Raw genomic sequence first — 26,472 nt, 5'->3', positions numbered from 1 at the left:
AGCATTACCAACAGAGTGAATGTGAAAATGGATTCAAAATGGACACCCTTTGCTGGTGATTTGCAGGATGTGCAATGATTGTCTATCATGCCAATTTCTCTGTATAAGATGCTTTGTATAAAATGTTTGCTTTGTAGCATCTACAGTTGAAACATTATGGAGTCTTAAAGGAGGCCTGGGTATGCCCCACATATCATGAATATGCCAACTTTGCTTAATTACTTCTCAATTATGATTTTAGATACAAATGTAAAATATATGTCAACAATCCTTCCTCCATGTAGCCTACTTTTGACCAGCTAATAGACTAATCACAGATCAAGCAACATGATGGACTAAACGTTCAAATCCTGTTGCGGCAAGATTATTTAGCTGTGACAATACAAGTCAAATTAAGATCCTATATCTGTAAGGCCTAGAGTCTGTACCTCAGCCTAGGCCACCAGTCAAATTAAGTCAAATTAATTAATGTAAACGTTTAGCCCCCTGTGTGCACCATCACGCACACACATACACACAGCAATACCCTGGTCCCCTGGTTCCTACAAGTTTAGGTGACCCCAGTCAACATCAATCAGATAGGACACAACAGGGAGAGGCGACACTGGGGAAAGCCCTGGTCCACAACGGTTTTAATAAGCACATGCTGGATCGGATGGTATTGTTGGATAGAAGGATGCAGAGCAGATCGGCTCCTTTTCTCCTGGCTCAGCGTAGGCTATAAGCCAAGCATTGTCCTGTCCAGACCTGGGTTTAAAATCATTAAAACAAATTTAAAATCATTAAAACAAATGAATCTGTGCTTGATTGAGATAGCCTGGCTTAATGGACCAATATAATAGTCCCAAAACTGCTAAATCTGCCCAATTGTTACTCCTGGCAGGCTAAAGTAAACGCTCAAAAGTACTTGAAAGATATCAACCATTATTTGAACCCAGGTCTTGTCCAGCCTTCACCACAAATCAACAGCAATTATGCTGAGGCCCTGGATGCATGAGCTATACAGATGAGTGGATCATCTATTTGGGAGGATTTAAGACTAATCTGCCATTTCTGTTCCACAAATCAAATCACAATGGGAATAGAATACATATCACATAAAGATAATGCACCGAAACATTGGTTAAAAAGCACATGGAAGCAGACAGAAGGGAACCGGGATTCTGAGAATAGACAGGAAGAAGAATATTTGTAAGGAGTCGGGGAATGGGACAAGATATAGAAAACAGACAACAAAACGGAAGCTCTAAGTTTCAAGAAGCCAAAATGACCTCCTGCTAGTTTAAAGCCCCTGCATGGACACACTGTGCTGTGCTATGTTGTGCTGTGGGCCTACATGGGAATCTGTAGGTGTCTTTTTAGAGGCAGGCTGAGCTCTGTAATATCTTTCAGAGACATAAAAGTTATTTTGACTGTGGGGAACACCATTATACCATAATCCCATGTCTTGTGTTAGAGATAAAAGTTATCAGCACAGTATGAAATACCAAAGCTTGCCACGCCTTTCATCCTGCAACGTGTGTACCGCAGTAATGGTGTCATGGCCAGGGAGAAAGGGGAAGTGTTGTTCTGGTCTGTAGGGTATTGCAGGTTGTCTCTGTCAGTTAGCCCCCCCCTCCCCTCCCTTCCTTCCTTCCTTCCTCAGTTCCTCTCTCCCTCTGATTGCTCTGGATGGTCATTTCATTACCCTTCATTCCCAGACACTTACAATCCTATTACCTAGCTCCAGCCTTGGCTTTCAGCCACAGCTCCAGTGTGTGTGCGTGCGTACGTCCATGTGTGTGTGTATGATCCGTCCTCGGCCTCCGCTCTACCGTACCACAACGCAGCAGACACAAGACATTGATCTGGGTTGTAAAGGCACTGGGCAGCTACAGCATGGACGCATCAAAGACATGACAACTCAGAGGTTCACAGCATCAGCAGGATCAATAGAGAGGAGACAGGCGCGAGGCTTCAAAGGACATGCAGGGGAAGAGTTAACATGTCATCAATGGACTGCTAGGCTATAGAAGAACTCTGTAGATGAACAGCCAGATTAAATGGTTAAATCACACTGTTTCACAAATATTATTAGTGTATTTTTTTCTACAATTAGTTTTTATTGCTTTTCCATTGAACTCAAATTGAGCATATTTTAACCTCGTACAACATCAACATACAGTGAGCTCCAAAAGTATTGGGACTGTGACATGTTTTTTTTGCTCTGTACTCCAGCACTTTAGATTTGAAATAATACAGTAAGCTTTAATTTGAGTGTATTTTCATCCATATCGGGTGAACCGTTTAGAAATTACAGCACTTTTTGTAAATAGTCCCCACATTTTAGGAGACAAAGTATTGGGACAAATTCACTTATATGTGTATTAAAGTAGTCAGAATGTATGTATTTGGTTCCCAATTCCAAGCATGCAATAATTACATCAAGCTTGTGACTCCACAAACTTGTTCGATGCATTTGATGTTTGTTTTAGTGGCATTTCAGATCATTTTGTGCCCAATAGAAATGAATGGTGAATAATGTATTATGTCACTTCTATTGTAAATAAGAATAGAATATGTTTCTAAACACTTCTACATTAATATGGATGCTACCATCAAATTAAATTACATTTTATTGGTCACATACACATATTTAGCAGATGTTATTGCGGGTGTAGCAAAATGCTTGTGTTCCTAGCTCCAATATTGCAGTAGTATCTAAAAACGATTCACAACAATACACACAAATCTAAAAGTTAAAGAACGGAATAAAGAAATATATAACTATTAGATCGAGCAATATCGGAGTGGTATTGACTAAAATACAGTAGAATAGAATACAGTATATACATATGAGATGAGTAAAGCAGTATGAAAACATTATTAACGTGACTAGTGTTCCATTATTTAAAGTGGCCAGTGATTCCAAGTCTATGTAACAGATGTATAATGTACTCTCCATGCGTTGTGTTTTCTCAAAATAAATCACTTCGGCCAGTGGTCCCAGTTGAGCATCATTTATTTCTGTTGTTAAATGGGAAACAGCAKGTTAGRTGTGCAGGGCTTAACYGTATTGATGGCTGTCGATGGCAAAATCCCTTGCATCACATTTTCCTACTGGGCGAACAAAATACAKAAATACAATACAAAATATAACATGTGTAAATACCTGTTSTTAAATGGGAAACAGCACGTTAGRTGTGCAGGGCTTAACAGTATTGATGGCTGTCGATGGCAAAATCTGTAGCATGAAGACAACTGTGTTAGCAGTGGCTTATGTGACCATGACATCGGTGTATGCTAGCTAACACACTTATTTACAGCAATCATATGCCAAAGCACATCCCAGAAGCCCCTCAATCCCTAACAGGTACCATATACCCACACATGTATAAATCAGTAACGTACAGCAAACTTGTACACATTGTAAAATAGAAAACAGTATTCAGAACGTGACCTACCCCTTGCATCACATTTTCCTACTGGGAAGACCTGACGTTCGCGATCTCCATCTATCTGCAAGCGGGGCCAATCACAACACACCTTATTGTCATCAGAGTTGAACTAACCAATAAGAATGCTTGAACATTAAATACACATTTCTTTAGAGGCAAGTGGAAACATAACCAACCCTGTTACATCTATGTACATTTGAAGTCGGACGTTGACATACACCTTAGCCAAATACATTTAAAAACTCAGTTTTTCACAATTCCTGACATTTAATCCAAGTAAAAAGTCCCTGTCTTAGGTCAGTTAGGATCACCACTTTATTTTAAGAATGTGAAATGTCAGAATAATAGTAGAGAGAATTATTTATTTCAGCTTTTCTTTCTTTCTTTCTTCACATTCCCAGTGGGTCAGAAGTTTACATACACTCAATTAGTATTTGGTAGCATTTAAATTGTTTAGCTTGGGTCAAACATTTTGGGTAGATTTCCACAAGCTTCCCACAATAAATTGGGTGAACTTTGGACCTTTCCTCCTGACAGAGCCGGTGTAACTGAGTCAGGTTTGTAGGCCTCCTTGCTCGCACATGCTTTTTCAGTTCTGCCTACAAATGCTCTATAGGGCTGGGGTGAGGGCTTTGTGATGGCCACTCCAATACCTTGACTTTGTTGTCCTTCAGCCATTATGCCACAACTTTGGAAGTATGCTTGGGGTCAGTGTCCATTTGGAAGACCCATTTGCAACCAAGCTTTAACTTCCTGACTGATGTCTTCAGATGTTGCTTTAATATATCCACATAATTTTCTTTCCTAATGATGCCATCTACTTTGTGAAGTGCACCAGTCCCTCCTGCAGCAAAGCACCCCCACAACATGATGCTAGCACCCCCGTGCTTCACAGTTGGGACGGTGTTTTTCAGCTTGCAAGCCTCCCCCTTTTTCCTCCAAACATAACGATGGTCATTATGGCCAAACAGTTCTATTTGTGTTTCATCAGACCAGAGGACATTTCTCCAAAAAGTACAACCTTTGTCCCCATGTGCAGTTGCAAACCGTAATATGGCTTTTTATGGCGGTTTTGGAGCAGTGGCTTCTTCCTTGCTGAGCAGCCTTTCAGATTATGTCGACATAGGACTCGTTTTACTGTGAATAAAGATACTTTTGTACCTGTTTCCTCCAGCATCTTCACAAGGTCCTTTGCTGTTGTTCTGGGATTGATTTGCACTTTTCGCACCAAAGTACGTTCATCTCTAGGAAACAGAACGCGTCTCCTTCCTGAGCGGTATGACGGCTGCGTGGTCCCATGGTGTTTATACTTGTATGCTATTGTTTGTATAGATGAACGTGGTACCTTCAGGCGTTTGGAAATTGCTCCCAAGGATGAACCAGACTTGTGGAGGTCTACAATTTTCTTTCTGAGGTCTTGGCTGATTTCTTTTGATTTTCCCATGGTGTCAAGCAAAGAGGCACTGAGTATGAAGGTAGGCCTTGAAATACATCCACAGGTACACCGCCAATTGACTCATTCAGCCTATCAGCAGCTTCTAAAGCCATGACATCATTTTCTGGAATTTTCCAAGCTGTTTGAAAGGCACAGTCAACCTAGTGTATGTAAACTTCTGACCCACTGGAATTGTGATACAGTGATAAGTGAAATAATCTGTCTGTAAACATTTGTTGGAAAAATGAATTGTGTCATGCACAAAGTAGATGTCCTAACCGACTTGCCAAAACTATAGTTTGTTAACAAGACATTTGTGGAGTGGTTGAAAAATGAGTTTTAATGACTCCAACCTAAGTGTATGTAAACTTCCGACTTCAACTGTATATTGGGCAGCAGCCTCTAAGGTGCAGGGTTGCGTAACCGGGTGGAATCTGGCTAGTGATGGCTATTAAACAGTTTGATGGCCTTAAGATAGAAGCTGTTTTTCAGTCTCTTGGTCCCAGCTTTGATGCACCTGTACTGACCTCGCCTCCTGGATGACAGCGGGGTGATCAGGCCGTGGCTCGGGTGGTTGATGTCCTTGATGATCTTTTTGGCCTTCCTGTGACATCGGGTGCTGTAGGTGTCCTGGAGGGCGGGCAGTGTGTCCCCGGTGATGCGTTGGGCAGACTGTACCACCCTCTGGAGAGCCCTGCGGATGCAGGCGGTGCAGTTGCCGTACCAGGCGGTGATGCAGCCCGACAGGATGCTCTCAGTTGTGCATCTGTCAAAGTTTGTGAGGGTCCAAGCCAAATTTCTTCAGCCTCCTGAGGTCGAAGAGGCGCTGTTGCGCCTTCTTCACCACACTTTCTGTGTGGGTGGACCATTTCAGATCTTCAGTGATGTGTACACCGAGGACATTGAAGCTTTCCACTTTCTCCACTGTGGTCACATCAATGTGGATAGGGGCGTGCTCCGTCTGTTGTTTCCTGAAGTCCACGATCAGCTCCTTTGTTTTGTTGACATTGAGTGAGAGGTTATTTTCCTGGCACCACTCTCCCAGGGCCCTCACCTCCTCCCTGTAGGTTGTCTCGTCATTGTTGGTAATCAGGCCTACTACTGTTGTGTCGTCTGCAAACTTGATGATGAGTTGGAGGCGTGCGTGGCTACGCAGTCATGGGTGAACAGGGAGTACAGGAGGGGGCTGAGCATGCACCCTTGTAGAGCCCCTGATTTGAGGGTCAGCGAAGTGGAGGTGTTGTTTCCTACCTTCACCACCTGGGGGGCGGCCCGTCAGGAAGTCCAGGACCCAGTTGCACAGGGCTGGGTTCAGACCCAGGGCCCCGAGCTTAATGATGAGCTTGGAGGTTACTATGGTGTTGAACGCTGAGCTATAGTCAATGAACAGCAATCTTACATAGGTATTCCTCTTGTCCAGATAGGGCAGAGGGCAGTGTGCAGTGCAATGGCGATTGCATCGTCTGCGGATCTATTGGGGCAGTAAGCAAATTGGAGTGGGTGTCAGGTAAGGTAGAGGTGATATTATCCTTAACTAGCCTCTCAAAGCACATCATGATGACAGAAGTGAGTGCTACGGGGCGATAGTCATTTAGTTCAGTTACCTTTGCTTTCTTGGGTACAGGAACAATGGTGGACATCTTGAAGGAAATGGGGACAGCAGACTGCGATATGGAGAGATTGAATATGTTACGGTTAACATGCTTAAAATGTCTTACCCACGTCGGCCACAGAGAATGAGACTGTCCTTGGTAGCGGGCCGCGTCGGTGGCACTGTGTTGTCCTCAAAGCGGGCGAAGGTGTTTAGCTTGTCCAGAAGCAAGACGTTGGTGTCCGCGAGGTGGCTGGTTTTCCCTTTGTAGTCCGTGATTGTCTGTAGACCCTGCCACATATATTTAGTGTCTGAGCCGTTGAATTGTGACTCCACTTTGTCTCTGTACTGAAGTTTTGCCTGTTTGATTGCCTTACGGAGGAAATAACTACACTGTTTGTATTCGGCCATATTCCCAGTCACCTTGCCATGGTTATGTGGTCGTTCGCGCTTCCAGTTTACCGCAAATGCTGCCCTCTATCCACGGTTTCTGGTTTGGGTAGGTTTTAATAGTCACTGTGGGTACAACATCTCCTATACACTTCCTGATGAACTCAGTCACCGTATATTCGTTGATGTTATTCTCAGAGGCTACCCGGAAACATATCCCAGTACGCGTACTTCCTTATTACAGGTAGCCCTGAATGAATCGTGAATAATGATGAGTGAGAACTGTTCCAGTTGTGGTTTAATACTTTAGACATGTTAGGAAGAGGATATAGTTTTGTTGATGACTTGTCTAGAGTTGCATCCGCTCACAATTAAAATACCACCCTCTCCATATAATATTCCGGTTACATTGAGAAAGATTTAGTATAAGATTTAGTATAAGATCATTAATGAACATTGGGTCCTCTTCATCTGGGCAATAACAATTCAGTAGAGTGACTTTTTAATGTGCTAGGTTTCCCTTATAAAACGTCCATTTGGGTTTGTAGTAAATTCTGTAGACTTCAATGTGATTTTGTTTTTTTATCAATGAAAATGTATACTCCTCTGGATATTAAGTAGTAGGTGGAGGAGAATGACAACCCATCCCAAGCTTACCTAAACCTGATGACGGTGTTTTAAATTTTTTTTTTAATAAGAATATACCTTAATTCTTTTGACAGCCTCCACAATTCCATTGACATTCCATGGCACACATGTTCATGTATTCATAACACATTATATTGAAATGGGTCTTTACTAGGGTTGTGGCCGTCATGAAATATCAGCCGATTATTGTCATGCAAAAGACTGCCGCTCTCACCATCTTCACAGTAATTGAACGTTAATTAATATAAACAATATAAAAAGTCTAATAAATCAATGTAATATACACCATCACAATAAATCCTATATTTATTTTAGGCAGGTCTAAAGAAACATGATATAAAGAAAATGTATTTCAGAAGAACAGAATATGAGTTGGCCTACTGTATGGGCCAAGCCATAGGCTGTAGGTTTGTCCATTGATTTATAAGATAGTCTTATAAATCATATGCCATTATTTTATATTATATGGTTTTATAGTAAGAAGAATATAATGATAACTTTGCTGAATAAAATAGAAAGGATATTTTTTCCATTCCGAAGCTAGTGCGCATATGAATTGGCTATGTTGACCGTAAAAGTCATCATTTGAAACAGGTCCTATGCGCTAGATTTAGAGTTATTTGGCAACTTTAGTTGTGAATGATACAAACCTTAAAATGTCTTAGAAATAAAAACATAGATGGGCTGCATGATGTGACTATATGATATATTGATGATTTGAGAAAGTGCTCGGTTCCTTGCCTCAGGCTGCACTGTTCTCCCATCAAGTGATCATATTTTCACCCATCAGACTAATCTCAATTGATTCTGTAAAAGCAGTTAAGATTTAGAATGGCCACTTATCAAATGGGCAGGGGGAAAAAATATATGTCATCTGTATGCAAACAATAGCAAACAGAGGCCGCTTTCCGCTTGTTCGGGTAAGCTACTCTGTTTATTTCACTCCACTCATCAACCACTGTTTGATGAGCATGCAGCCCCTCTCTGCCAGACAGGTGATATTTCGCTCAAACTCTGTATGCCTTGGGCTCTCCAATCCTGTTCCTGTAGCTACCCAATGCTTAATTTGGGAAACCAATTGAAATCTGTTTGGGAACATCAATACTAACATGTTTTCACAGCGAAACATTTCATTAAACTGTTGACAGCCCCTATGCTCGCTCAAGAAAGGAATGAAGGAGAGAGAGATGGAAACGCACAGTGGTGAGATATTCTGTAGCTAAAAAAGGTCATGTGTAAGCCTATTAATTATGAAAATATTAAAAAGTTCCCCATTTCTAGGCTATTCAAAATCAAATACAAATTCATTAGAATTGTAGGCTAACTCTGCACAATCAATGAACCAACAGCATTGCCTAGGCCTATATGTTCTCTCCCAGACTCATGGATAGAAAGTTTGGAGCTTAGCATAAGGTAACCATTTGATCCAGGATGCATAATAATGCAGTCAAAGGTGATTACTAGAATTTGTTTAATTTTGGAGCATAGGCTAGACCAACTATGTTCAGCTTTTTAAAATGTTTTCTTTCTGCTGTGCGTAATATGTAGTAGGCTATGTATTGTATAATGGCTCAATCACTATTTATTTATTAATAAATGGGGGGGGGGGGGGGGGGGGGGMGSMTGGGCTCATATATAGGCCTATGCATAAGACTGAATATGCATATAGTGTTTTGAATGAATCATCACATTAGAGAGCACTGTCCATTTTGTTGTGTTAGGCTTTCAAACAACATCCACAACGACCATGTTTTCAGCTCAGCTCACAGTGAGGTGAGTTTTAAAAGCACATACTGTTTTGATGATGTGTTTGATGTGATTTTTGATTGCATTTGCATTGATGTCAGAGTGGTTAGAGGGACAATAAAGCCCTGAGTACCAGGCCATTAGCCAGGTCGTTAGCTAGTTGGGTACTACCAACACATGTCCAGAGAGCATAAAAGGAGATTACCATGACTCAATGGTCACGTGGAATTTTACTGTGGTCACCGCAATAGCCAAAGTCTTTACATATTTTTTGTCTCATATTGACTCCATACATTATGTAAGTTGTTGATTCACTACATAAATAGCTACAATTAAAATAGTATTGCTCAATCCTCAAGCTTCTTAGTGGGCATATATTAACAAGACAATAAATCCCTCATGTTCCTTTTTCACCTCTTCCCCTTTGATGCTTCCCATATAAACCTGTCCTGTTCTATTGCACAGATGAGAGAGCGACCTTATTGGTGCCGCTGTAGAGGTCTTTCCCCTTAAATGCAGGTTATTGGTCAGTGACTATGTCTCTGTGCAATACAAAATAAAATATATACATTATAAAGTCTTGACCAGACTTAAAGTGGAACTCGCAGCATTTTAGCAATAAGAAACCTTATTAAAATCTGCTCATATACACCCCCAGGAAGAATATGATGCTTTTTTTTTTACATTGGAGCACTTCTGTTTACAGGCAGTAGCAACAGCGCAACTTTAGATCATTAGAAAGCATTCGCCAAAAGCCCCAATACACCTGAACGGATTTCTGAAAATATGTAAATACCACGGGAGTACTCTTACATTTGGGAACTATTCATCAACAACAAAAAGATCAACAACAAATGTTGGCCAGAGCGAGATGAGCTAACATCTAACAAGGGAACAGCTTGTAGTTGGTTGACAGAAATTGCACTGATAAACAAATGGGGAATAGTAGTCTGCTCGCCCTTCTGCAGCTTGCCTGCCAGTGCATGTTTGTCCCAACCCACGTTTTGACAACTCAATGGGAACTTGCCTGCCTACCCGCCCATTTGATCGATGCCAAATACATTTCATTGACAACTAAGAGGTATGCTAACTGCGGATAAAAGCCGTTCAAGTTCAGCATAGCTAGCTAGCAAAGTGAATCACTGAACAAAAATATAAATGCAACATGTGAAGAGTTGGTCTCATTTCATGAGCTGAAATAAAAGATTGCAGAAATTGTCCATACGCACAAAAAGCTTATTTATCACATTTTTTGCATAAATTTGTTTACATCCCTGTTAGTGAACATTTCTTCTTTGCCAAGATAATCCATCCATCTGACAGGTGTGGCATATGAAGAAGCTGATTAAACAGCATTATCATGACACAGGTGCACTTTGTGCTGGGGACAATAAAAGGCCACTCAAATGTGCAGTTATATCACACAACACAATGCCACAGATGTCTCAAGTTTTCAGGGAGTGTGCACTTGGAATGCTGACTGCAGGAATGTCCACCAGAGTGTTGCAGAGAATTTTATGTTAATCTTCTCTACCATAAGCCACCTTCGTCATTTTAGAGAATTTGGCAGTAGGTCCAACTGGCCTCACAACCGCAGACCACGATTAACCACGCCAGCCAAGGGTCTCCACGTCCGACTTATTCACCTTTGGAATCGTCTGAGACCAGCCACCCGGACAGCTGATGAAACTGTGGGTTTGCACAACTGAAGAATTTCTGTACAAACTGTCAGGGAACCATCTCAGGGAATCTCATCTGTGTGCTCATCGTCCTCACAAGGGTCTTGACCTGACTGCAGTTCGGTGTTGTAACCAACTTTAGTGGGCAAGTGCTCACCTTTGATGGCCACTGGCACGCTGGAGAAGTGTGCTTTTCACGGATGAATCCTGGTTTCAACTGTACTGGGCAGATGGCATGTAGGGTGTCGTGTGGGCCAGCGGTTTGCTGATGTCAACGTTGTGAACAGAGTACCCCATGGGGCCGGTGGGGTTATGGTATGGGCAGGCATAAGCTACGGACAACGAACACAATTACATTTTTATCGATATCAATTTGAATGCACAGAGATACGTAACAAGATCCTGGGGCCCATTGTTGTGCCATTCATCCGCTGCCATCACCTCATGCTTCAGCATGATAGTGCACAGCCCCATGTCGCAAGGATCTGTACACAATTCCTGAAAGGTGAAAATGTCCCAGTTCTTCCATGGCCTACATACTCAGACATACCACCATGAGCATGTTTGGGATGCGTTGGATCGACGTGTACGACAATGTGTCCCAGTTACCGCTGATATCCAGCAACTTCGCACAGCCATTGAAGAGGAGTGGGACAACATTCCACAGGCCACAATCCACAGCCTGATCAACTCTATTCGAAGGAGATGTGTTGCGCTGCATGAGGCAAATGGTGGTCACACCAGATACTGACTGGTTTTCTGATCCATGCCCCAAATTTTTTAAGGTATCTGTGACCAACAGAGGCATATCTGTATTCCCAGTTATGCGAAATCCATAGATTAGGGCCTAAATAATTGATTTTAATTGACTGAGTTCCTTATATGAACTGTAACTCAGTAAAATCTTTGAAATTGTTGCATGTTGCGTTTATATTTTTGTTCAGTGTAGCTAACTAAATGACACCTGAATCAAAAATGATATTAGTGGAAAAAGTTGGCCACTCACCCACTCGTCCAATTACAAAATCATCCCAGCAGCTAGCTAACTTCATGCTCTGTGTTTTTATCTGGATAAATAAATAGCTACATAAATAGATACGCTAGCCTATTAGCTACATTATGATTGACTTGTTAGTCTGATTGTATTGACATTCCCAGACTTATTTATATTCATCAGTTTTTGTCCAAAATATTGAGTCATTGAAACTGAAACAGTCTTTCCCGAATGGCTGGAGGAAGCAAACAATGTACAACACCAGCTGTGATTTACAACCTGCTAGAAGATACCCATGGACTTCAGTCATTATGCTAATCCTAGTTAGCAATTGCGCTAGTCTTAGACTTAAACTTCCTTCAAAATGCACGCATCTGTCTCTAGGGAAGTAGATAAAGGGCCTCATTCCCAAAATCCCGAAGTATCCCTTTAAAACTTCTCTAGGATAGGGGGCAGAGTTTTCACTTTGGGAAAAATAGCGTGCCCAATTTCAACTTCGTTCTACTCATCCCCAGAATAAAAGATATGCATATTATTAGTAGATTTGGATAGAAAACACTCTGAAGTTTCTAAAACTGTTTGAATCATATCTGTAAGTATAACAGAACTTATGTAGCAGGCAAAACCCTGAGGACTAACCATATATTTTTTTAAAGTCACTGTCTGTTCAATGATTTTTCATTGGGAGGCCAGATTTCTAATCACTCTATTCTCAGTTTCTACTGCTTCCACTGGATGTCACCAGTCTTGGGAAATATGTTGAGGTTATTCATTTGTGCAATGAAGAAGAAGGCCATCAGGAAGTAGAGTAACGTCTTGTGTACTGTTTGAGAGTTGCGCAAGACAAAACAATTTAGCGTTTGTTTGTTGATCTCCTGTATTGAAAACAGATAGACCCGTCTTCAATTTGATCGATTATTAACGTTTACAAACACCTTAAGTTGTATTACAAAAGTACTTTGAAATGTTTTGGCAAAGTTTAGAGGTAATTTTTTAGATATTTTGTAGTGACTTTGCGCAAATTGGAAGCTGTTTTTTTCTGGATCAACCGGCCAAATAAATGGACAATTTGGATATATATGGACGGAATTAATCGAACAAAAGGACCATTTGTGATGTTTATGGGACATATTGGAGTGCCAACAAAAGAATCTCGTCAAAGGTAATGCATGTTTTATATTTTATATCTGCYTTTTGAGTAGCGCCGGCATSGTTGAAATAMGKTACACTCTCTTTGTTGACATTGTGCTATCATCAGATAATAGCATCTTATGCTTTCGCCGAAAAGCCTTTTTGAAATCTGACATGTTGGCTGGATTCACAACGAGTGTAGCTTTAATTTGGTATCTTATATGTGTGATTTAATGAAAGTTAGATTTTATAGAATTTTTTGAATTTGGCACTCTACATTTTCCCTGGCTATTGGCCAGGTGGGACGCAAGCGTCCCGCTATCCCAGAGAAGTTTTAAGCAAGGTGGGTTATGAAGGAGAATTTAAAAAAAATAATACATAGTATATATACACACTTATGATTCCATTGCCCAACTAGGACTAAATGAGACACTTCTTTTATGATTATTATTTTTTATACATTAAAAAAAAGGTCATTACACATAATCTCTGACAGTAAGGGGGTCTGGGTCGCTGCATGTTCAACTCCCGTACCCATTCCCAACCACTGCGGAGTGAGTGTCAGCACTATGTGTCTATGCTATGTGCAGTCAACTAGCATAATTAGTGTTTTTGAAGTATGTAAATATAGTGATAATTATTAAGGAGTCCTGTCTAGGACTAGTTCTGCCTTCTGAGATAGATTTGACACTTCTAAAGTAGACATTGATCCTTTATCCTGGCCAGCATGATAGGCCTACCTCTTTTTTTTTAAGCAAAAGGAAAGGAATAGGCTATTCCTCGTAGGAAAACACTCTTCATATAATTCTCCAATTAAATGTATGCAAACAGATGCAGGCCTATAACCACTGGAGTAGCCTACGCTTCCGTTGTATTGCACGCTACCACATGTGGGGAGCATTTGACCCATCGGGGAACAAAGCGGGCAGATCATTAAGAGCGGGGTGGTATAATGACTTGTAACATCAATGCAACATCTGCCTGCTCTGGGCACCAGTAGAGCCTAAGCGAGTGCGTCCATTTATTCACCTGATTTTTCGCAGTTAATCGGCTATATGTTCAGTTGGCCAAGCTACATTTCTTGTACATTCCACCTTGGGATTCAGTTAATGAATGAATGTGGATATAATTGTTCAACAAAGAGCTAGAGATAATAATTGATATGTGCTATAACCTTGAGAGGCTGTAGAGCCATCAGGGGTGTTCACTATTCAGGTGCTCATGCCTCCAGTTGTCTGAAGCTTCCTTTAAACTGTGGCCTGCGTCGTCCAGCAGTTACAGCCACTGACCCCGGCACACATGTATGCCAGAGTCGACATGGGTTCGAATCTGGCCCACTCACTGCCCTTTGACTCACCCTCCCCCATCTTTACTATCACTTCAATAAAAAGCTCAAAGAACTATGAAAGGAGTGGTCCTGCACTTCAAACCCCTGAAAATACAACTTTGAATAGAACCTGAAAATAAAACCAACACCTCATCTGCTCTCTATAACTACCACCTCATCCCCAACTTGACCACCACCATAGAGAGAGTGGCAGGTAGCCTAGTGGTTAGAGTGTTGGACTAGTAACTGAAAGGTTGCAAGATCAAATCCCTGAGCTGACAAGGTACAAATCTGTCGTTCTGCCCCTGAACAAGGCAGTTAACCCACCGTTCCTAGGCCGTAATTGAAAATAATAATTTGTTCTTAACTGACATGCCTAGTAAAATAAATAAATAGAGAAAGCAGTCAGAGCCAGTCTGCCCACCCACCAGGTCCCCTGTGGAGAAGAGGGCCTTGGAAGGTATTATCCATGATCCCCAGCTTTTTAAGCTTTTATTATCTCATTACAAGACAAGACCGGCAACCATTTTTATGTAGCTAGCATCCCCACCAGCCCCAGTCCCAGCACTGGACCACCAAGCCTCTTCCTCCCATCCCAAACCCCAATAAATCTGTCTCCCTAACCCCAGCCACTTGGCCCTCTCCATTTCATTTATACTACCAGACCTGTCCCCACTGTTTCCCCTAAAACAGAGAGAGAGGACGGGAAGAAGAAATAAATTGGGGAGAGGACAGAACATGAAATTAGATAGTATACAGCAGGAAAGGTGAGACTCTGAAAAGAGCCTCAAAGCTAGTGGCCGTGTGATAAACTCTGTGGTCTCCCAATATCCCCAACCCCCTCTCCTACTCCATCCCTCCTGCCTCTCCATTTCCCTGCCTGCCTGGCCCTACCCCTGCACCTCCTTTCCCCCTGCCTACCCCTACCTTGGTAGGCCTGCAGTGCAGTGCCCCATGCCCTGAGTGCGCTCACTGGAACGCAGGCCCCCGTAAGAAAGGATCCCATTCACACAGCCTGCCTCCAGATGCTGGCTACAACACTCCTCCAGGCTATGGCAGGGAGAGAGAGAGCAAGTGAGCAGGAAAGAGAGATAGGAATCTGATGGCCATCATTAACAGGCTAAATACATTTTAAAGATGACGTGCTGAACTGTTGACCCCTGGTGGTGATGTTAATAGGCCCGACCGTTATTGTTTTGTCTCAAACCATTTATCAAACTGTAATATTAGTTCCCATTTCAAAGGTTTATTTGCTGTGAGGGACAAATTCTGTTATGTGTTACATCCACTATAATGACTGATTTAGTATTGGGCAATGTAGAAACAGGGAAGCTAAGGGGCTGTGTAAAGAAAGAGAGAGAGAAAGAAAGAAAGAAAAAGAAAGAAATAATTCCTTCTCGCTTTCAAGCAAAATAGTCTTACCTTTATCAAATCAATACTCTGGCTCTATTCTCTACCCTTCTGTGGCGCTGTTCAAAACCTGTAAAAAAAGAAAACCTTGGTTAAGACATAAGAAAACAACCAAGTACCATCATCGTGTGTGTGTTGCTAGTGTTTCACTCATGACAACCTTCAGCTGAACTGTGTCTTTCTGGTATGTGGACCATCTCAAACAGTGTTTCAATGGTGCAGTCCTTCAGCCATGCAGAAAATGAAAATAGCAACGAAGAGGACAGGGCAAAATACTACAAAACACACACATAGGAAACCTTAACTGCGGTACTTCTGTTCTGAGAGAGAAAGAGAGAGTTGAAAGAGAGAGGTCTGCCAGGAAATGGTGTGGGTGTTTGTGTCAGTAAGCACAAGGAGCTGATCGTGGACTACAGGAAACCGGGGGGTGAGCACGCCCTCATCCACATCGATGGGGCTGCAGTGGAGTGGGTTGAGAGCTTCAAGTTCCTTGGTGTCCAAATCCCTAAGGACTTAAAATGGTCCACTCACATGCGCACAGTCGTGAAGAAGGTGCGACAGCACCTCTTCCCCCTCATAAAGTTTAAAAGGTTTGGCATGGTCCCTCAAATCCTCAAAATGTTCTACAGCTGCACCATTGAGAGCATCTTGACTGGCTGCATCACTGCTTGGTATGGCAACAGCACCACCCTCGATCGCAAGGCGCTACAGAAGGTAGTGTGGACAGCCCAGTACATCACTGGGGCCACACACTCTGCCATCCAGGCCTGGAAAATTGGCCTTGAGTGACTCCAGCCACCCAAGCCATAGACTGTTCTCTCTGTACAGCAAGCAGTACCGGTGCATGAAGTCTGACACCAACAGGCACCTGAACAGCTTCTATCCCCAAGCCATAAGACTGCTAAATGGCTAACAGAATGGCTACACAGACTGAGTTGACCCTTGTATTTTATTGTTGTTGTTGCACTGTCTCTATGCACAGTCATAGGACTCTACACACTCACACACACTGACACTTCAACACACACATAACATGCACACACATTTATACTGACTCTACACACACGCACTCTTCATTTACCCTGCTGATACACTGTTAATCATAACATGTCCTGATGCCTAGTCACTTTACCCTTACACATATCTACCTCTATCAACTTAGTATCCCTGCACATTGTAAATATGGTATTGGAACTGACCCTGTAAATAGTATGCCTACTTTCTCATGTTCTTCTTATTGTGTGTTTTTATTCTACCTTATGTTATTTTAAGTGCATAATTGATATTGATTACAGCATTGTGGTACAGACACATTAAGCTTCATCCCTGCAAACGTTACTAGTACACCATGATGCACACACACACATACACACAATCAATCTGTACACACACACAGGAAGCCTTTACATACAAAAACACAGACAAGAACACAAAGAGAAACACATACAAACATACTCAGTGAAACACGCAATTTAACTGTTTTTAGGGGTCCCCTATAACCAACCCGATCACTGATCTAAGAAAATCAGCATTCCCTGTCCTAATACTAACCCAAGCAGGAAGCAAACACTGACAGGACCTAATCGATCTAAAACCAGGCTTATATCATGGTGGTTCTATGTCCAACACATCCACTGACCATGTTGAGGTCATTGCATACATCCCAATTGTTCTATCCATCAGAGAACATCCCTCCACCTCATGTAGTGCCCTGGCCTCCTCGCTGCCTCTGCTGAGGGCAGTGAATGAAGAGGAATCAAATTTAGGCGGTCTAACAACTCCCTCTTGTGGCATCTCTATGGTCTCACATCTAAAGTCAAACACATTTGCACATTGCATCCGCAAACAAATTTGCAATGGAAAGTTACAGCAAAGATACTGATAACTTCCCCTTTCATCTGTGGTTACAGTAGCATACCCTCAATGTTTAGATAACACGCTCGTGGTTAGGCCGTTGAACGATATTTAAATGAAGTTAATTAGGACTTACCTTCAGGCTATGATGTATTATCATGTTCAATCGAATTTGCTCTAGTGCCCACCAGCGTTCATGTGGGCATGGTGGCCTGTCAGATCTGGAGGTTGAGGCGCACGCAACTAGAAGGCAGCAGACATCTAACTTGATTACATGACACGTAGGCGGTGGCTAAAGTAGCCTAATTGGCAAATGTCCTTTGTCCTAATATGATTGTAGCCATACACTTAATGACGGATATGGAAATGTACCCATCTTACTTTGTCTGCTCGTGGGATTCGAACTAGGGACTTTTCGGTTACTGGCCCAACGTTCAAGTGTGCCAAGAAAGGTGAAATGACGCGTAAGGATACAAGTGTCTGGTCATCATTACACATGAACCACAGTAAATATGTACATGTCTGTGGTTTGTATATGTCATTACTTTTTAAACCAATATGCTATGACTATGTCCCCCAAAGATGATGCACCATTTATGTCTGTCTATTCACCTCATGAACGTATGCCAACAGTACTGCGTGGGCGTGCATGCCGGAGCCCTGAGAACCCAACAACAAACACCTGTTTTACTGGAAGTTACTGTGTGTAGTGTGCGGCAATACTTTCGTCCGCCTACCGTTACCATTCAATGGACCTTTACTATGTCTGTTACTATAATATCATGCCCATTGGCTAGCACTGTTTGCTTGGTTAGTTTCGTTTTCAGAGTGCCAGCAGCTTAGTCGTTTACGCAGTCATTTTACACGGATATGCAATGGCAAAGTAAACTCAACTCCGTCCTATGGACGGTATCCATATTACAGGGATCTAAACTAGAGCTATGATATGCATATGCATATCGAATGTATTTAATGCTTCCTCAATAGCAGATAGAATTTACATACTGGCCTATAGTAGTTTCAAATGGTCTCTATTTTACAGATAAGCCACTGACTATATCACAGGCCCCTTAATTTGAATATATGTAGAGGTGGAATGGTATTATTGAAGTATTATAGACCATATATCCGTATAATAATACATAATAACTCCATATATCTTTTATAAGAAGGGGATGGTTTCTTGCACAATTTAGAGCAAACCGAAACATAAACAACTCACTAATTTGTGGTAAATTTGTAAAAAAATAAAAAAAATAAAAAGTGTGAATACAAACCAAATGTTATTGATACCATGAAACTGTTGTTCCATAAGCAGGCTACCCTGCTATGTATTTTTTTATTCCCCCCTCCCCCTTAAGTATGTGAACGTAAATGTGATCCACGATCACTTCCGTAGCCTACATTATTAAATGCGTATATTTGCGTTATGCCTAACAGGGAAGTCCTCTCCTCCTCGTTCACCTTATTGCACCAAAACCTTATTCGGCCGCGACATTTTTTTTTCCTTTGCTAAACTTTTAAGAAATAGCCTAATAGTCAACAGGCTATGCTGTTGTAGATGGATTGACGTTACAACTGTACGATATACATATTCAGCTGTCTTCACATGAGTGAGGGAAGACGGAGAGAAGAAACGGAACGGAATTATATCTAACTCTTTTGAAATGTTTATAGCTGACTTTTATTGAGTTTGTGAACGGTAAGTTATTGATATCCTAAATATGTCTCATATTGGAGTTAAATTATGCAATAACTACACAGAAGATCGATTTTTATCAAACATTCAAGTTTTAATCGTTTTGGCAGCCTGTTGGTGCGTTCACTGCGCAATCGAAAGTGCTTTCTTCAGTTGAAGTTCGTCAACAATTTATAAGATCAAATATTTTTAGAATACAACTACCAACACTGTCATATAATTATAATTTATATCAACATGCATAAGCAGACCCATGATTATTCAGGCTATGATTATTTAAGGTCGGCCTTCCTCACTCTGTTTATGTCTTGACGTTATGTCTTGAGTTGTCTCTATGTTCTGCTATTCTAGGCCGACATGAAGTTCTCAAACTAGTGATTTTTAGTAGTCTAACTTATTTAAAATCATCATGGTTATGATCACTGTGGCTTATTAACCCATTATTATATGGTTGTAAGTAGTAGTAGTAAGTAAGTAGTTAAGTAGTTTAACTGTAAGAAGTACAGTGTAAGAATAAGTAAGTACCATAGGCTAGCTACACTGTACTTACAGGAATAATTCAACATTAGCCTAGGCCACTGTAATGTAAAGTGTCACCAGTGGTTGTTGTTGTTGTCGTCTGAGTTGCATGTGTATCAGGCCTACAATCATGATTGATTGTATGGTTTTCAAAACCCCCCTTTTTATTGAATGAACAAATGCATGTAAAAACAATTTATCTTACCCTACCATCCAGTGTTGTTTGGTCTCGAGACCATACATTGAATGTCTCGGTCTTGTATCAGTGTCGGATACATTGACTAAGTCTCGGACAGTGGGGACTCGTAATTTCTTCCTGAGACCAGCGGAGTAAAAAACGAATAATTACACTATATATACAAAAGTACAGTTGAAGTCGGGAAGATTAGAGTTGGAGTCATTAAAACTTGTTTTTCACCCACTCCACAATTTTCTTGTTAACGAACTATAGTTTTGGGAAGTCGGTTAGGACATCTACTTTGTGCATGACACAAGTAATTTTTCCAACAGTTGTTTACAGACAGATTATTTCACTTATAATTCACCGTATCACAATTGCAGTTGGTCAGAAGTTTACATACACTAGGTTGGCTGTGCCTTTTAAACAGCTTGGAAAATTCCAGAAAATGATGACATGGCTTTAGAAGCTGCTGATAGGCTAATTGACATCATTTGAGTCAATTGGAGGTGTATCTGTGGATGTATTTCAAGGCCTACTTTCAAACTCAGTGCCTCTTTGCTTGACATCATGGGAAAATCAAAAGAAATCAGCCAAGACCTCAGAAAAAAAATGGTAGACCTCCACAAGTCTGGTTAATCCTTGGGAGCAATTTCCAAACGCCTGAAGGGTCCAGTGCATCTGTACAAACAATAGTATGCAAGTATAAACACCATGGGACCATGCAGCCGACATACCGCTCAGGAAGGAGATGCGTTCTGTCTCCTAGAGATGAACGTACTTTGGTGCGAAAAGTGCAAATCAATCCCAGAACAACAGCAAAGGACCTTGTGAAGAGGCTGGAGGAAACAGGTACAAAAGTATCTATATCCACAGTAAAACGAGTCCTATATCGACATAACCTGAAAGGTTGCTCAGCAAGGAAGAAGCCACTGCTCGAAAAACACCATAAAAAAGCCAGACTACGGTTTGCAACTGCACATGGGGACAAAGGTTGTACTTTTTGGAGCAATGTCCTCTGGTCTGATGAAACACAAATAGAACAGTTTGGCCATAATGACCATCGTTATGTTTGGAGGAAAAAGGAGGATGCTTGCAAGCCGAAGAACACCATCCCACCGTGAAGCACGGGGGTGGCAGCATCATGTTGTGGAGGTGCTTTGCTGCAGGAGGGACTGGTGCACTTCACAAAATAGATGGCATCATGAGGAAGTAAAATTATGTGGATATATTAAAGCAACATCTCAAGACATCAGTCAGGAAGTTAAAGCTTGGTCGCAAATGGGTCTTCCAAATGGACAATGACCCCAAGCATACTTCCAAAGTTGTGGCAAAATGGCTTAAGGACAACAAAGTTAAGGTATTGGAGTGGCCATCACAAAGCCCTGACCTCAATCCTATAGAAAATTTGTGGGCAAAACTGAAAAAGCGTGTGCGAGCATGGAGGCCTACAAACCTGACTCAGTTACACCAGCTCTGTCAGGAGGAATGGGCCAAAATTCACCCAACTTATTGTGGGAAGCTTGTAGAAGTCTACCCGAAACGTTTGACCCAAGTTAAACAATTTAAAGGCAACCAAATTTGCTACCAAATACTAATTGAGTGTATGTAACCTTCTGACCCACTGGGAATGTGATGAAAGAAATAAAAGCTGAAATAAATCATTCTCTCTACTATTATTTTGACATTTCACATTCTTAAAATAAAGTGGGGATCCTAACTGACGTAAGACAGGGAATTTTTACTAGGATTAAATGTCAGGAATTGTGAAAAACTGAGGTTAAATGTATTTGGCTAAGGTGTATGTAAACTTCCGACTTCAAATGTATGTGGACACCATTCAAATTCGTGGATTTTGCTATTTCAGCCACACTCACTGCTGACATGCGTCTAAAATCGAGCACAGCCTCAGCCATGCAGTCTCCATGAAAAAACATTGGCAGTAGAATGTTCTTACTGAAGAGCTCAGTGACTTTCAACGTGGCACCGTCATAGGGATGGTACCTTGACAGCAAGTCAGTTCATCAAATTTCTGCGCTGCTAGAGCTGCCCTGATCAACTGTAAGTGCTGTTATTGTGAAGGGGAAACATCTAGGAGCAACAACGGCTCAGCCGCGAAGTGGTAGACCACACAAGCTCACTGAACGGGACCGACAAGTGCTGAAGCTCGTAGCGCGTAAAAATAATCTGTTCTCGGTTGCAACACTCACTACCGAGTTCCAAACTGCCTCTGGTAGCAACGTCAGCACAATAACTGTTCGTTGGGAGCTTCATGAAGTGGTTTTCCATGGCCGAGCAGCCGCACTTAAGCCTAAGATCCCCATGCGCAATGCCAAGCGTCGACTGAAGGGGTGTAAAGCTCGCAGCCATTGGACTCTGGAGCAGTGGAAAAGTGTTCTCTGGAGTGATGAATCACGCTTCACCATCTGGCAGTTGGATGGACGAATCTGGGTTTGACGGATGCCAGGAGAACGCTACCTGCCCCAATGCATAGTGCCAACTGTAATGTTTGGTGGAGGAGGAATAATGGTCTGGCACTGTTTTTCATTGTTCAGGTAGGGCCCTTAGTTTCAGTGAAGGGAAATCTTAACACTACAGCATACAATGACATTCTAGGTGATTCTGTGCTTCCAACTTTGTGGCAACAGTTTGGGGAAGGCCCTTTCCTGTTTCAGCATGACAATGCCCCCATGCACAAAGCGAGGTCCACACAGAAATGGTTTGTCGAGATCGGCTTGGAAGAACTTGACTTGAGGCCAGGGCTCTGTGCAGGCAACCCCATCGAACACCTTTGGGATGAATTGGAACGCTGACTGCGAGCCAGGCCTAATCTCCCAACATCAGTGCCCGACCTTAATAATGCTCTTGTGGCTGAATGGAAGCAAGTCCCTGCAGCAATGTTTCAACATCTAGTGGAAAGCCTTCCCAGAAGAGTGGAGGATGTTATAGCAGCAAAGGGGGACCAACTCCATATTAATGCCCATGATTTTGAAATGAGATGTTCGATGAGCAGGTGTCCACATACTTTTGGTGATGTAGTATATCGGCTTCATTCATTCAGCGCATAAAAGCGATTCGCCAGGCAAAATATATACACCCTTTTCTTGAAACAATATTATCTTATCGCCTATTGAAACCTTGGATTCCTACTTTAATAGTAACATTACTGTCCTTTACTTTAATTTAAAAATATCCTCAAACTTTGTCAGAATTTCGTTGACTCGCTGGTAGGGAAGAGTGGAGGAAATAGTTTGATATTTGCAAGCTCACTATTAGTAAGGGTTGACAGAAGGTAATATTAACAGGCTTTATGTTATTCCCTATTATAGACATGTTTGCACAGTAGCAAACCTGTAGGACATAGGCCTTCAGTGTGTGATTGGACCTAGGCCTTCAGTGTCTGACAGGCTCCTGATGCTGAAAGGACAGCAACCGTAATACCAGCGCACTCATGTAAGAGAGTGCACTTTTTTTAAATCACAAAAGGCCAGTGGTGTAGTAGAGGCTATAAGCAGGTATAAGCCATATACCCACTTTGTTTTTCAGTGGGCATTGCCTATACTCACTTCTTAATCCCTTCTGTTACGTATCAAAGTAATTTAGTGGAGGTATACGACTTATTAATTATGTAGTACAATAGAGAAATCATGCACGAAGTAACCTACACAATTGCAAAGCATGTGAAATATATTCACATCCGTGCAGCACACATAGCCTAGTTTCAGCAGAATATAATCTGCAGGCAGCAAGAGCATGCAGCTCTCAACTGGTTGTCACATGGAGAAGCTCACAGAATAATGACATCAGTAGCTGGTAGGTAGGAAAGAATTAAAGGGCAATTACACCCTCCAAAAATATATTTGTCAATTTTTCCAAGACCTCAAAAATGGTCTCATGATGTGGTTTAAGCGTTGTTGTGGACTTAGAACATCACATCTGTCATTTTTTGTATTTTATTTTAAAAAGTGTGATTTTGACAGTGAAAATCTGAAAAATCTATAGGAAAATCTAGGATTTTTCACACAGGGCACCTTACCTTTACACAGGACCCACTTCTCCAGGCACCGCTACACTACTGCATAGGGCCGATGGAAAGACAGCAGTCTTATCACTCTGAGATAATAAGCCAGTAGGTCCCAATCATAAGAATACAAAAACACAACCATTAGGCTAAGCATTTCCCAATCTCAATTTACAACTATTACTTCACATTGCAAAAAACATTTCACGTTTTGCACCAAAGGTGATGTAAAGTTTAAATGCAACAATGTTTCACACACAAGTTATTTTCAAAGCGATGGCTAACAACAGCATGAGAGTTGCAATAATTAACACAGTTCCACTCACCACATGATGATAATTTGAAACTTATTTTTGAAAGTTATTCTTGAAAAGGGAGAAGCCAACAAATTAGCAACAACGTCCTCTTCGATAACACCTGGTGCAGCTGCTGCAAACTAGCCTACAACAAAAGCTAGCTAGCTAGACTGTGGGAAAACTACTTCTAGCTATTGCACAGTGACCTGTTGGCCGTCGAGAAGGCAGAAGTTTCCATGTTTTCGTAAAAACGGTCCCACCCATTACGAGTCAATGTAATTGGTTGATTCCACTCTCACTCCAAAATGTGGGGTGACACTAATACAGTTGAATGGCAGATGCCTTCAATCAAGCTTCTGATGGCCTAGCCAATGACAGACTTAGCTAGCTGAGACCACCAAAGAAAAATCCTGATAGAATTTTTTTGCTAACCCTTTCCTTTCTAACAAAAACTGAAAAGATTGAATCAGAACATAATTGAAAATAATAATATTATTTATTTTTTTAAATTATTTTATAAATCCTTAGCCTTTCTCTGAAAGCATAGATGGCCCTCATTGTTCCCCACTGTCTTTGGGTTAGTAGACATTTGTAGAGTGGCTCTATTTGCAATCGGCATGCATTTTTTTCGCCATTCTGAATGTGTAAAGAATAAATGTCCATACAGTATGTTCTTCTGAAATATGAACACAGAAATATTGGACATTTTGAACTTTTATTATGTTGATGATTTGACAAAATTACAGTCATGGTCTTGCATTGGACTCACATTTTTCTGGTCTCTGTCTTGACTCTGTTTCGGACCTCTTGCTCCCCTCCTGGTATTGGTCTTGAGTCGGTCTCACCCCCCTCCGGTCTTGGTCTTGAGTCGCGTCTCACCCCCCTCCGGTCTTGGTCTTGAGTCGGTCTCACCCCCCTCCTGGTATTGGTCTTGAGTCGGTCTCACTCCCCTCCTGGTATTGGTCTTGAGTCGGTCTCACTCCCCTCCTGGTATTGGTCTTGAGTCGGTCTCACCCCCCTCCGGTCTCTGTCTTGACTCTGTTTCGGACCTCTCGCTCCCCTCCTGGTATTGGTCTTGAGTCGGTCTCACCCCCTCCGGTCTTGGTCTTGAGTCGGTCTCACCCCCCCGGTCTTGGTCTTGAGTCGGTCTCACCCCCCTCCGGTCTTGGTCTTGAGTCGGTCTCACCCCCCTCCGGTCTTGGTCTTGAGTCGGTCTCACCCCCTCCGGTCTTGGTCTTGAGTCGGTCTCACCCCCCTCCGGTCTTGGTCTTGAGTCGGTCTCACCCCCCTCCGGTCTTGGTCTTGAATCGGTCTCACCCCCTCCGGTCTTGGTCTTGAGTCGGTCTCACCCCCCTCCGGTCTTGGTCTTGAGTCGGTCTCACCCCCCTCCGGTCTTGGTCTTGAGTCGGTCTCACCCCCCTCCGGTCTTGGTCTTGACTCGTACTTGATTCGCCCCGGTCTTGATCTTGAATCAGTCTCGCTTTAAGTGGTCTCGAACACAACGCTGATATCCTAATTGAAGTAAACTAACAGACAAATAATACTTCCACTGCTACTTACAGCTATCTCACTTCACATCTACCTGTAGTTAAATAATTATACATATATTCCTAATTTCCTCTTTCCACAAGTGCTGGATTGTCACCCACAGTGGCCAATCCACCATTCATTCTGGGTTTGATACCATTCTGGTATGAACGCATGACTGTAAATTGCTTTGGAGAAAAGCATCTGCTGAATGGCTTATATTGTTTTTCCTTGCCAGGTCCGAAGGATGTTGTATTGTGACTATTTATTGTAGTTTTTTTTTTAAAGACTAGGGACATCACATGTAAACCAGTTCTTTTTTCAAACAAAAATCATTTACATCCAGTGATTTATAAAGTACTCAATGAATATGTACAGTTTTCATATATAAATAGGACATATGGAATGTCATTTACACAAACACAAGGCAGGTAAAGGTAGAGCACATCCTCCGATAATTCTTATTTAGATATAGTTCAATAATTATTTACTGGGCAATACAGCAAGCTTGTTATAATATGTAGCTGCTATTTTAGATGGAACTCAACATGTCAGCTGTGTGTTCTCTCAAATGTCTAATAAATGAGTCT

The 26,472-nt window shown here is 41.8% G+C and overlaps 1 protein-coding gene across 3 annotated transcripts in view; it reads left to right on the top strand.

The window, feature by feature from the left end:
• Positions 1-19,007: 19,007 nt before the first annotated feature.
• Positions 19,008-26,472, top strand: part of stat6 (signal transducer and activator of transcription 6, interleukin-4 induced) — a 58,701-nt gene continuing 51,236 nt past the window's right edge. For 2 of the 3 annotated variants that reach the window (XM_024005528.2, XM_024005527.2), the window contains exon 1: positions 19,009-19,344. The gene's annotated coding sequence lies outside the window, so the exon portion shown is untranslated. Of the gene's footprint in view, positions 19,345-26,472 lie in introns of all 3 variants that reach the window. The other variant, XM_070448078.1, reaches the window with a different exon arrangement.

Source organism: Salvelinus sp. IW2-2015, linkage group LG17 (genome assembly GCF_002910315.2).
Source record: "Salvelinus sp. IW2-2015 linkage group LG17, ASM291031v2, whole genome shotgun sequence".
NCBI lineage: Eukaryota > Metazoa > Chordata > Actinopteri > Salmoniformes > Salmonidae > Salvelinus > Salvelinus sp. IW2-2015.
Note: the sequence above shows the minus strand (reverse complement) of the source record. Positions and strands in the feature narration are given on the sequence as shown.